This window comes from Hermetia illucens, chromosome 4 (assembly GCF_905115235.1).
Source record: "Hermetia illucens chromosome 4, iHerIll2.2.curated.20191125, whole genome shotgun sequence".
Taxonomy (NCBI): Eukaryota; Metazoa; Arthropoda; class Insecta; order Diptera; family Stratiomyidae; genus Hermetia; species Hermetia illucens.
The window spans coordinates 93,299,660-93,311,334 of NC_051852.1; the positions used below are offsets into that span (position 1 = coordinate 93,299,660).

The 11,675-nt window shown below is 40.3% G+C and overlaps 1 long non-coding RNA gene across 1 annotated transcript; it reads right to left on the reverse strand.

The window, feature by feature from the left end:
- Positions 1–4,921: 4,921 nt before the first annotated feature.
- On the reverse strand, positions 4,922–5,214 carry LOC119655951. The gene is made up of 2 exons (XR_005249970.1): positions 5,041–5,214; positions 4,922–4,959 (listed from the first exon to the last, which is right to left on the reverse strand). It is a non-coding gene; the product is annotated as an uncharacterized LOC119655951 (long non-coding RNA).
- Between the last annotated feature and the right edge of the window lie 6,461 nt (positions 5,215–11,675).

Here is an 11,675-nt window from a genome sequence, read left to right on the forward strand (position 1 = left end):
AATGTCCTGCCTTAGTGAGTCCCGCCGACGTTCCAGACGAATTTTCCATGGTGGATCCCTTTTGTCACTCAAACCAATAACATGAAAGCGAATCTTCTGACCGTGCAATCTGATAGCTGCAACTGCACCACAATACACAAGTGATTGTAGTTGCAGCAGCGACATATCAGCACACAGTCGAGATGCAATTTCATCATTGATTTGAGATAGAATTCCCGGAGTTGCTGGAAATGCATAGAGGCTGGGAATACCTGGTCTATGCAAAGGATCCATATCCGAGAATTATATACATGCTCTTTGGAATTCGTCCCGAACCTCAGCGGAAACCTCAGCTAGACGGTGGAGAAGAGTGCTTCGGCGAGTATTGAACCTGTTGCCTGCAGTGCGGCGTGGTGTTGTTGTTGCCGCCGTCTCTGCCCCCATCGACTCTCGGTCACCAGTTTCCCCGATGTCCATTACAAGAGCCCGACCCAGTCACCAAGTCAAACGACTCCCGCCGATTATCCGTACCGGACCTCAAATTTCTTCTTCTTCTCATTATTGGTGGTGCATTTTATCCCTAGCTGCCAGGTGTTGAGATAGCTTCCTTAGTGAGTAATCTGCAAGACTACAAAGTTCCTGCACTTTCTCACCTACCCGCTGAGACGCTGCGATGGCGTACAGCCATTCAGACTGAAGCTATCCATCCCTCCTCCTTTCACAACCGGGCTTGGGACCGGTTTCGGCGGAGTTTTATTATTAACTTTTTATTTTACAACCCCTTCTTTGCTTAAAAAGGACTTTTTTTTCAAAGTCCACCATTTTGATATTCATGCATGAAATTTAACTTGAGTAGATCCGACCAGAACGACATGTCGATAGATTCAGAGTTATCAAGAATTTTTGATTTCAGATAACATCAAGAGTTAAAAGCACCGGGGCCACCCACATGCTTTTTTTGAAGGTGCCAACTTCGATTGATAATAATAATAATTTATTATTGAAATATATGGTAACTTATTCGCCCATGTTCAAAACAAAGTGTTTTTCGAGTGCCAGGCTAAAATCGGTTTACTGTCTGCCTGTCTGTCTGTTTTTCACACTTTATATCACAGAAAAGGTTGCTCCTATTGATACGAAATCAGGTAGGTCGAAGGTAGGACCTGTGAATCCCATTGCATGCAGGAAGTAACATAGTTTATCGGGGGGCCCCGTCCATGCAAAAGGGGATCCAAAATTTTTTTCACTGAGTGTTACGAAGTTGATATTAGTTTCCACATTGGTTTCAAAGGGGAGAATTGCGGGGGTCCGAAAAGTCTCAGTTACTTCAACGATCCATTCTCAGAAATAGATCAGATCCAACTGTCTGAAAAGAAATGTTTTTCATACCAATACCGGTTTAAATAAAGTTAACAATTGCCATATTTATTATAAATGTATTTCTTGGAATATACTAGGAATCCCCCTTAAGTTTCGCCTATCATTATTAACTGCAGTAATGTAAGCTATAGCATAGAGCGTGATACTGTCAACTTGGTGGGAATCGCAATCTTATCAACAAAGTTATAATAGTTCAAAATTGTTACTTTTTTGCAAATTTCGTTCATTCTAAGACTTTGAAAGTCAGTTAACATTACGAGTTATCTACAAATGGGACGGTAGGCCTAGGTACGAAAAACCTTTCATACCCGAAGCCTTCAGCTTTCAGTTTGCCCACTTGTGTTTTGTCTGTTTTTTTTTTTAATTTATAACCAAGTGGGAAAATCGGAAGTTATTCGCAAGTACTCCAAGGTACGAAAGGTTTTGTGTATTGCTTAAATAAGCATATTTTAGTGGGCATTTACCGCACTTATACCTAGCTCGTAGTGCTTATGCATTTAGTTTGGTCGACGATTAACAAGAGTTTGATACTGACATTCGTCTTAGAATACAATGAATTTCCACAAAAGTGGCAAATTTAACGTATTGTGACTCTGTTAGTAATAGTGCGATTTCTACCAAACTTGGGAATATCATGCTCTGTAGTGTAGCTTTTATTAATGCGAAATTTGATGAGGTGATAGAGTTAAAGGGGTTCCCAGCCACTTTATAAAGGATATATTTATAATGAATATGGTAATATATTAACTTTATTAAAACAGGTGTTGGTATTTAAAATCCATGTGCATGTGACACCAATTTTTTTTTCAGATATTTGGATTGGGTTGGTTATGAGATCAGGTGCTTGAAGTGATTGACCACTTTCCGATCTCTCCTCTCCTCCGTTTCGCAACCAAACCATCAAAACTAATCTCGGTCTCGAAAAGTACTGATCGAGGCCTTTCATTTGATACCCCACAAGACTACAAACAGTGAAAACAAGTCGGGAAACCGGAAGCTGGACGCTTCAGGTACGAAAGGTTTTGTGTATTTCTTAGTACGTAGCACGTAATATATCCATATATTATGTGAGATTATCCACTTTCGGGTGATATTGACATTCATAGTCTTCAATTTTCAAAGAAGCAATAAATTTGAGGTGTTATAACTTTGTTAGTAATTGTGCGATTTCCACCAAACTTGGTAAGGTCATGCTCTATATTATAGCCTATATCCCTGCAAAACTTCATGGTACTAGAATGAACCTAAGGGGGGTTTCTAACCAATTACAAATAAATTGTAGTAATATACTATTATTAACTTTATTTAAACAGATATCGGCATGGAAGGTATTTCGGAGCCCAGGCACCATATAGTGGCAGCCTCCTGATTTTTTTCAGATTTTTCGGTTTGGTAGTTTCTGAGAATGGCCCCCTTAAAGAAGTGATCAATTTCAACCCCCCGCGCTCCCCACACTTCCAACAAATGTCAAAACTAAGATCGGCTTTGAAAAGTACTAATCGAGACCTTTAATTTGATACCCCACATGACTATATTTGATGAAAAAAATTTTACACCCCCTTTTGCATGTATGGGGACCCCCCCTTAAATTCGACGTAAAAGGATGTGATTCACTGTATGCGTGAGCGTTCACAGTTTCCACCTTTCTACCAAATTTGGTGTCAATCGCTATAACCGTCTCCGAGAAAAATGCGTGTGACGGACAGACAGACAGACAGACAGACAGACAGACAGACGGACAGACAGACAGACAGACAGACAGACAGACAGACAGACAGTAAACCGATTTTAATAAGGTTTTGTGTTTACACAAAACCTTAAAAATGCATACACCCTTTTTGCATATACGGAGACTCTTCTTAAACTTTCTTTTTACACAAAACCTTAAAAAATTGCCCAATGAATCGCAATTATCCTAGTTCGCCAATTGTACAATAACCCCTGAAAATTTAAAAGAAATTGGTTGGATAGATTTTATAGTATATTGGCACTGGATTTTTAACTTTTCGGGAAAAATGCACTTAAAAGTTAAAATGTGAAACCATAGAACCTTTACCGATCATTAACCTACTACACCTGGTCCAAAACCCTTGCTTTCTTAAAAAGCACATGCAAAACCTTGGCTTTAGTTCTCGTTCTTTTGGTAAAGTCATTCAAACGTCGTCTGGACCCATAAATTCCCTCTTCATTACGGCAATTGGCATAAACCTGGCATATGACACTTTACCTATTTTACATTGTAATTTCTGAATGACCCGGAAAAACGAAAAATCACTTTGCCCAAATATTGTACACTGCATTTGAAAACAATTGATGGTAAACAAATTGATTTTTCAGATCCGACACGCCGATGACCCCCATGATAAATCTTGGCATAAAACTTCTTATCTGATGCTGTTGATAATATATTCAATTTATTTTAATTCACCGCCATCAATAAAAGAAGACGAAGGACTTAAAAATCCTTAAAATATAAAACCTTCCACATGCCTGAAAAATCAAATCGAATCGTTAAAATTCAAGCCCTAGCTAAAGTGCTGAGCAACCTAGATTAAATGCATATAGTCTATAGAAAGGTTGCTCAATTTGTATATTTTGTCGCATATAATACAGAAAGATAAAAATTTTTTATCAAATCCCGACTTGATAGTATTTTTGCATCAACAATCACAGATAATGGAACGTGGTTCAGTTACAAATTCGCAATCTGAACGTGCACACCTACCACAACGTTATGTCGGTATGGTTCAATTTGAATGCTCCGGAGCAGAATTTCCACAGAATACGACTTGGAAAGTACAATTTATGGAAAATTGAATGAATGTGGACTTGGAAAAAGCAAGTTAGTGATATATGCACGTCTGCATTTATGGCGATGTGTTTACACATGAGGAGGTATTCAAAGTACCTGAAGACTGCACTACCAGTAAATGGGAAAATTGCTCTAAAATGCTTTCATATTGGTCAGTTACCTGAAGCTCAATTCTTTTTTGTACAGGTAAATGAATAGACCTGGGGGGAACAATGTAGACCGGCGTCGTTGACTTCCTTCCTTTCTCCACGCATAAAAGGATTTGCGACAGTTTGTCGCTATGAAGATACAAGTAATTAGTCGGTGGCATGGTGATACAACAGATGAAAAAGCTGATTCTGTGAAATGGGAGACCATTATTTTGTCTGCAACTAGTAACCAGGGACGTTATGATTTTAGACAATGTCAGGACTCAGGGCCAGTGCAAGTATTACATGAGCACTCATGAATAAAACACTCTTTTATGCTTCACATCACCTCTGGCTATTGCTGTATTAGTCAAAATATTAAGTCGGCATTTAAAATTAAAAAGCCTACAAAAGCAAATAATTAAAAATCTACTTCCAGGAACACACTTCCCTATCCATGGTGGTAATTCTGATAGCCACGAATATATTGAAGAAATAAAATTAGTAGGAATTGAATTATGTTTTCTTTATGTAGAGTTTGCCCATCCAATTACGAAGTGTAGAAAAGTTGCTTAATACCATTGTATTTCAGGCTTGCTTCCATCAGAACGTCGTCTTTTTCGTCGAAACTTACAAAGGCTGCTTTATTGAAATGGTAAGCTGCAATCACAAAACGTGATGTTATTCACGTAGATATTTTCCACATATACAACAGCAAAGTTACAGACTGGGTTAACCTACTTATATCTTCGAAAGCAATTGAGTTTTTATTGCATTTTTTTAGGTATAATTATCAGAAAATATGTTCTTAAAATTTCAAATCGATCGGAATAAATTTGACTGAGATATGATGGTTGACAGGGAAGAATCCATTCCGTGAACGACCTGAAGTTCAAACTTCAAATGGCATGTTTGAAACTTCTTTTTTCGATACAAAAATGGCTGCTTTATAGTCCGAAAACTAGTCTTTAAGTGAAAAATCGAATTTTGAATTTCCGCCATTTGGTGAAAAATTCATATTTTTTTTTTAAATCCTTTGATCCGACACTTGCTTTTGCTGGTCTTTACCTAGATTCATTGAAATTTTAAAGTTCAGATAATCCAGTTCGCACACAATTTTGGTCACCCAAGGAGGAGGAATTTAAGGTCCCGCACAGATAACCGCCGGAGTCGTTTGACTTGGTGGCTGGATCGGGTTCCCGTTATGGACAGCACGGCTTCGAAATCGCTAATCGTGTGGAGATTTGATGTCTAAGCGCCACGATGACCAGAAGCGTAGCTGTCTCCTGCAGCTGTTTCGCCATCATCTGTTGCGAGCACTTCAGCATGTTCGCGTAGGCAGCGGATGAAGCGGACTGAGGATATTAACCTCTTTATTATCACAAAATAAGGGGGGACGGCGTAGCTACAACATCTTACCACCCCTTGTTGCATGAGAGATTCGTCGATCGCTTGCCGCATAAACGCATGTAACTGTGAAGTGAGTCATAGAGTCGCAGTGACATAATCCCGGTTGTCATTAGGTACTCACGGAAACTGTTGATCGTAAGTCGGCTGGGGCAGAGGTGGCGACGTAATGTCATGCCACACTGCGATTAATAGTTTTAGTACTCGCCGAAGCACATTTCTTCACAGTTGTGACTCAATCCGATCAATATGTTTTTGACGACACTGTATGCATTTGCTTGGCCGGCCTGTCGCAGGATATGTCACCAAGAGAGATCAGGCAAGGTTTATCATAGTGAAATAACTCCAACTATACTTTATTTGGCGGTCGAAGAGTAGTATACGTCCCAGGGCGAAATGTGGATCGGTGCCTACGATGGTGCATAAGACCTGAGAAATGCATGCTGTAGCAACACCAACAGCTCTACTACCGAACCCTGTCTCTACCTCCACAAGGTGATCGCTGGGAGTTTTTTTTTGATGAAAAACTGCAGACGAAGAAGGATGAATGAGTCTCCCGCGCCTAAAAACAGAACAAATTGTGCCAACTGGTCCCAAGTTACGATGCCACAGAGGGAGCCTCGGACAGGATGAATTTGACAACGACGAATCCGGAAACGAAAACAGAACAACAATTTGCGCATTATCTCATCGAATGTGCGCTCCCCTGTACAGACTAAATGCTGTCCAAAAGTTAGCCGATAATAATAATAATCGTTGCGAAACAATCCATATTGGATCAGTACCTTGAGGTGTGTTGGAGCACTTCATTCAACGGTACATTACAGTACACTGAAGGAGGCAATGTGGTCAGCACTGCGCTTCTGCTAGCCCTGTCCTAATACAAGGCCGATGTAACAGCGTTGAAAGAGGTGCGCCACTGTACCATAAATTACAATGGCTATCCATTAAACTCCGTGCTTGGAGTTGGTTTGTGTTGTTATCGGCTTTGAAAATATAAGCGAAAGGCTAAACACTCTGGGCTTCCGAGATAAATTTGGAAATACTAGTCTCATTGACGTTCACGCCCCTAGAGAGGAGACTCCTGAGTCAGAGAGGGATACCGTCTACGAGGCAGTAGAATGAACCCTTGAAGCCTGTCCCAAGTATGATATCAAAATAATACTTGGGGATTTTAGTAGTCAAGTAAGGATGGAGCCCATATTCATGCGATATGTAGGTTTCCATAGCTTACATGAGGATATCAATGCCAACGGGCTGCGGATTATTCAGTTAGCAATATTGGCACGAAATGGTTGTTGAAAGTACCTGGTTTGCGAAAAAAGCGGTTTAAAAATATACGTGGGTCTCTCCAGACAGGACCACTTTCAATCAAATTGTCCATGAGCTAATTGAACGCCATCATCTCTCTGCATTGATGAATGTTGGAACAGGGGGGCAATATAGATGTGGATCACGATTTGGTTCACTTGGTGCTCCGTCGTCGAATTACAACACTACCTACATTCCCCTCTGACACCTGGTTGTCAGAGGGAATACTAAAACCATCCACTACACAGGCCTTTGCAACCCCTGTAAGGGGAAATAGATGCGGCAAAAACCGCAATCAGCAGATGCCCTGGAGACGAAAGATGAACAAATGGTTTTGGTAATCACCTGAAGACCGCTATTGTTAATACAGCCACAGCACGAGCAGAGACCTGTCATGAACTCCGCCGAGCGGAAAAGCAACTTCACAGACAGAAAAATGAATCCTGGGAGATCAACAGGTTTCTAAATTCAAAAAGTACAGGAAGCAACCGATCTAGGCCCGGAAGTTTTACCAACAAGTCAGCAGTATGAAGCTTTATATACTTCGATGCTCATCATCATCATCATCAACGGCGCAACAACCGGTATCCGGTCTAGGCCTGCCTTAATAAGGAACTCCAGACATCCCGGTTTTGCGCCGAGGTCCACCAATTCGATATCCCTAAAAGCTGTCTGGCGTCCTGGCCTACGCCATCGCTCCATCTTAGGCAGGGTCTGCCTCGTCTTCTTTTTCTACCATAGATATTGCCCTTATAGACTTTCCGGGTGGGATCATCATCATCGATATGGATTAAGTGACCCGCCCACCGTAATCTATTGAGCCGGATTTTATACACAACCGGACGGTCATGGTATCGCTCATAGATTTCGTCATTGTCTAGGCTGCGCAATCGTCCATCCTCTTGCGGGGGGCTAAAAATTCTTCGGAGGATTCTTCTCTCGAACGCGGCCAAGAGTTCGCAATTTTTCTTGCTAAGAACCCAAGTCTGAGGAATACATGAGGACTGGCAAGATCATTGTCTTGTACAGTAAGAGCTTTGACCCTATGGTGAGACGTTTTGAGCGGAGTAGTTTTTGTAAGCTGAAATAGGCTCTGTTGGCTGACAACAACCATGCACGGATTTCATCATCGTAGCTGTTATCGATTGTGATTTTCGACCCTAGATAGGAGAAATTATCAACGGTCTCAAAGTTGTATTCTCCTATCTTTCGATTCTCATACTGTAGAGAAAAAGAGAGAAATGATTTCCGACAGAGTGGACATATTACAGTGATGGGTTGAGTAGTTTGATGATGGCAAGGAGGCATTATCCGTCCTACACATAAAAAAGGGGATATCACGCAGTACAGTAATTATAGACGTATGACGTGGCTGAGTGCCATCTACAAGATAGTGTCCTCTATCTTGCCCTATACGTCCAGAATATCAATGGTCCATTGCAAAAAGGCTTCACTCCAGGCAAATAAGTAAGAGGTCAGATTTTCTCTGTGTAGCGAGCGATGGAAAAGCTGGTGGAATATAAACATCAGTTGCACCATCTTTTCATCCACTTTAAAGCCCCCTACGGCAGCCTAGCCAGGTAACACTATACATGGCTATGAGTTAATTCAGTATCCCGACGAAATTAACAAGACTGACTACGCTGACTGTGACCAATATGCGAGGCCAGCAGGATCATTCTCGAGACCATTCGACATCAACAAAGGTCTAAGGTCTAAGGTCTAAGAGGGCAACGATCCTCTTTAACTCCATCCAACTACTGGCTTACGCTAGCGATATCGACATCACGGGAAGAACGACCCAGGACGTATAAACTGCCTTCATACATGTCGAGCAGGCGGCGCGATATCTTGGACAGCACATCAATGAAGACAAGACAAAATATATGGTGGCAACGTCTGTACCAAAAACCAGCCAACCAACAACATTAAATCGCACTGGTCAAACGGGAAGGATAAAGATAGGAGACTAATGTTTGAGACCGTTTGAAAATTGATCCTATCTAGGGTCGAAAATCACAACCGCTATGACAATGAAATCCGTGCACAGTTGTTGACAGCTAACAGAGCCTATTTCAGCTTGCAAAAACTGTTTGTCAAAACTCTTACTGTACAAGATTATGATCTTGCCAGCCCTTATGTATTCCCCGGAAACCAGGGTTCTTTGCAAGAAAAATTGCGAACTCTTGGCAACGTTCGAGAGAAGAATCCTCCGACCAACTTTTTGGCTTCCTAAATGAAGATGGACGATCCGTAGCCTAATGATGAAATCTATGAGCGACTATCAGGTTGCAGATGAAATCCGGTTCAAAAGGTTGTGTTGTCACTTAATCCGTATGGATGAGAATGATCCCGCCTGAAAAGTCTTTAAGGGCAATATCTATAATAGAAATTAAACAACGATGGGTATAATATACTTCGGAGCCTAAACCTTGGCTAGAGCTTCTTCAATTTTCGTTCACTTTGCAGTGTTGAACATTTGTCCTCTTGCCTTGCAGCCCGAGCCAGGCCAAGCACCATGTTGAGTTGACGTTTTGAAATACTATATATATAGGTATATTTCGAATTGGAAGTATACGCGAATGGAAAAACAAGAATAGGAAGATCAATACAAAACCTCCATACCCTAATCGTCCAACTTCCGGTATTCTGACTTGTTTTTAACTAAAATGAATGTTTGGTGATTAAAAAAATGTTAAGATTGATATATGTATATGAAAGTAAAGTAAATTTACACAGAAGCTCGGGTATGCCAAAGACATACGCCTTTTAATGAAATAGAATTAATATAGCTAGGTTCAATTCAAGCTAGAAATAAGCTACCAATTTTTGGATGTAAGTCACTATTGAAATATGGAAGCAAAAAAAACAGAGGACTACCAATTCCATAACTGCCTGGCGTCTAAAAATTTTTGAAGATTCTCTTACTGGAACCCTGCTAAGAAACAATATTTTTTCTTGCTAGTAACTGAAGTCTCTAGGAAAGCATGAGGATTAGGAAGATAATTATCTCGTATATTAGGACTTTTTCCTGATAGTGGGTCATTTCGGGTTGAACAGCTTTTAAAAGCTGAAATAGGCCCTTATTTGCTCATTTATTTACATATGTGTAAATTAACATTACTTATATTTAAATAGGAATCACTCTGTGAAAAACATCTCTTCTTCGAAATCTGTATCACACAGTGCATTGATTTAAATTATTATTAAATTAAATTGAATATGTGGATGCAACCTGATTTCTCTTCACTAAGCTTAGAAGAGTAGGTTGTCTAACTATGTCTAGCTGGAAGGTAGGAGTTCACTCCTGTCAACTTTCAAACTTTGAACGTTAATCAGAATTTTCAGGATATTCTCTCGCCCAATTATCCAGTGAGGTAGGGTAAGAATAAATCATTTCCTTCTTCCAGGCAGCATTCAAATGTCACTTCATCTTTTAATCATTTCGCAATGTAAAAGTAAGTCTGCAGCCAATAACACGGTGTACTACATCAGATCGTAAAATACCTGTAAATTAATTTTACACCCGGCACGCCAATTCGCCTGTCGTAAATATTGCTACATTTTAATTGGAAATTTAAGACCAGCAAGCTCATGAGTTCCCAGCTTATGCTTCAGGGAAATACGAAATGCAATTCGGACATGTCTGTAACGACAACGGTTGGCGAATATGTTGAATAGGAAGTTGCATCTGCATCTTAATCCAATTGCTTCTGATCATGTGGCTTAGACTGGCATGTTTAAGACAGTATGCTGCGCCCCATGCAGCCCTACATCATCGAGGATCCATCATAAATCGTCGTGGACTAGTTGTATGAAATCTACAGAGCAGTTAGCTTGCCTTGTACTGGACCAATTTGAATGGACGCTTTCAGTTATCCAGTTTGGATCAACAATTTTCCTAGTCTAATTATATGGAATGCCTCGAACTGATCTGGCTATTATTTTCCGTCTCTGGGAGTAGTTCCCGAGACCATGTAAATAAATTAATCACGTCTGTCATACGCAAGTTAACCGTTTTATTATTCTTTCTCTTTAGGAACTAGGAACTCGATGGGTGTCCTACGCTAAAAAGTCAGAGATGCTGAACTTGAAGTAGAAGCGATAAAGATCAAGATGTCCAGATTTCGCTGACCTATGTGTGTACGAGTGTGTTAACCACAGGCCTTTATTTATCGTTAAACTTACATTTTACAGAATTTTTATTAACCAAAGTTTATTTGCTGCTGAAATCAATCGATTGATATTTACCAAAAAGCTTCAAAAGGTTGGGAGGCTTCATCTCCGCACTACCCCTACTAATTCTCATCTAAACCGGGGAATCGACCACAGACAGGCCTTAACAAGTTAAATATTTTTACGATCCAGGCGATTCTACCAATATGAGTGATGTAAGACTAATTACAAGATCATATTTATTGGATTATAGATCCAGATTGAACTTACGGATAAATCCACTAAAAGATTTAGTGCTTAGATTCCGTATTGGCGAAAGACGTGGAAGTCTTTTAGGCTTAGGTAGTTGGTAGCCAGTGGACTCGGATTCATAACCAGATCTTGTTCTCCGATTCCCCAACAGAGCATCACTTGGGTAGTTTGATTGCTACTAATTGTAAGCCATTAAATTTTGGTTTATTTATGGCCATCATAACACTTAA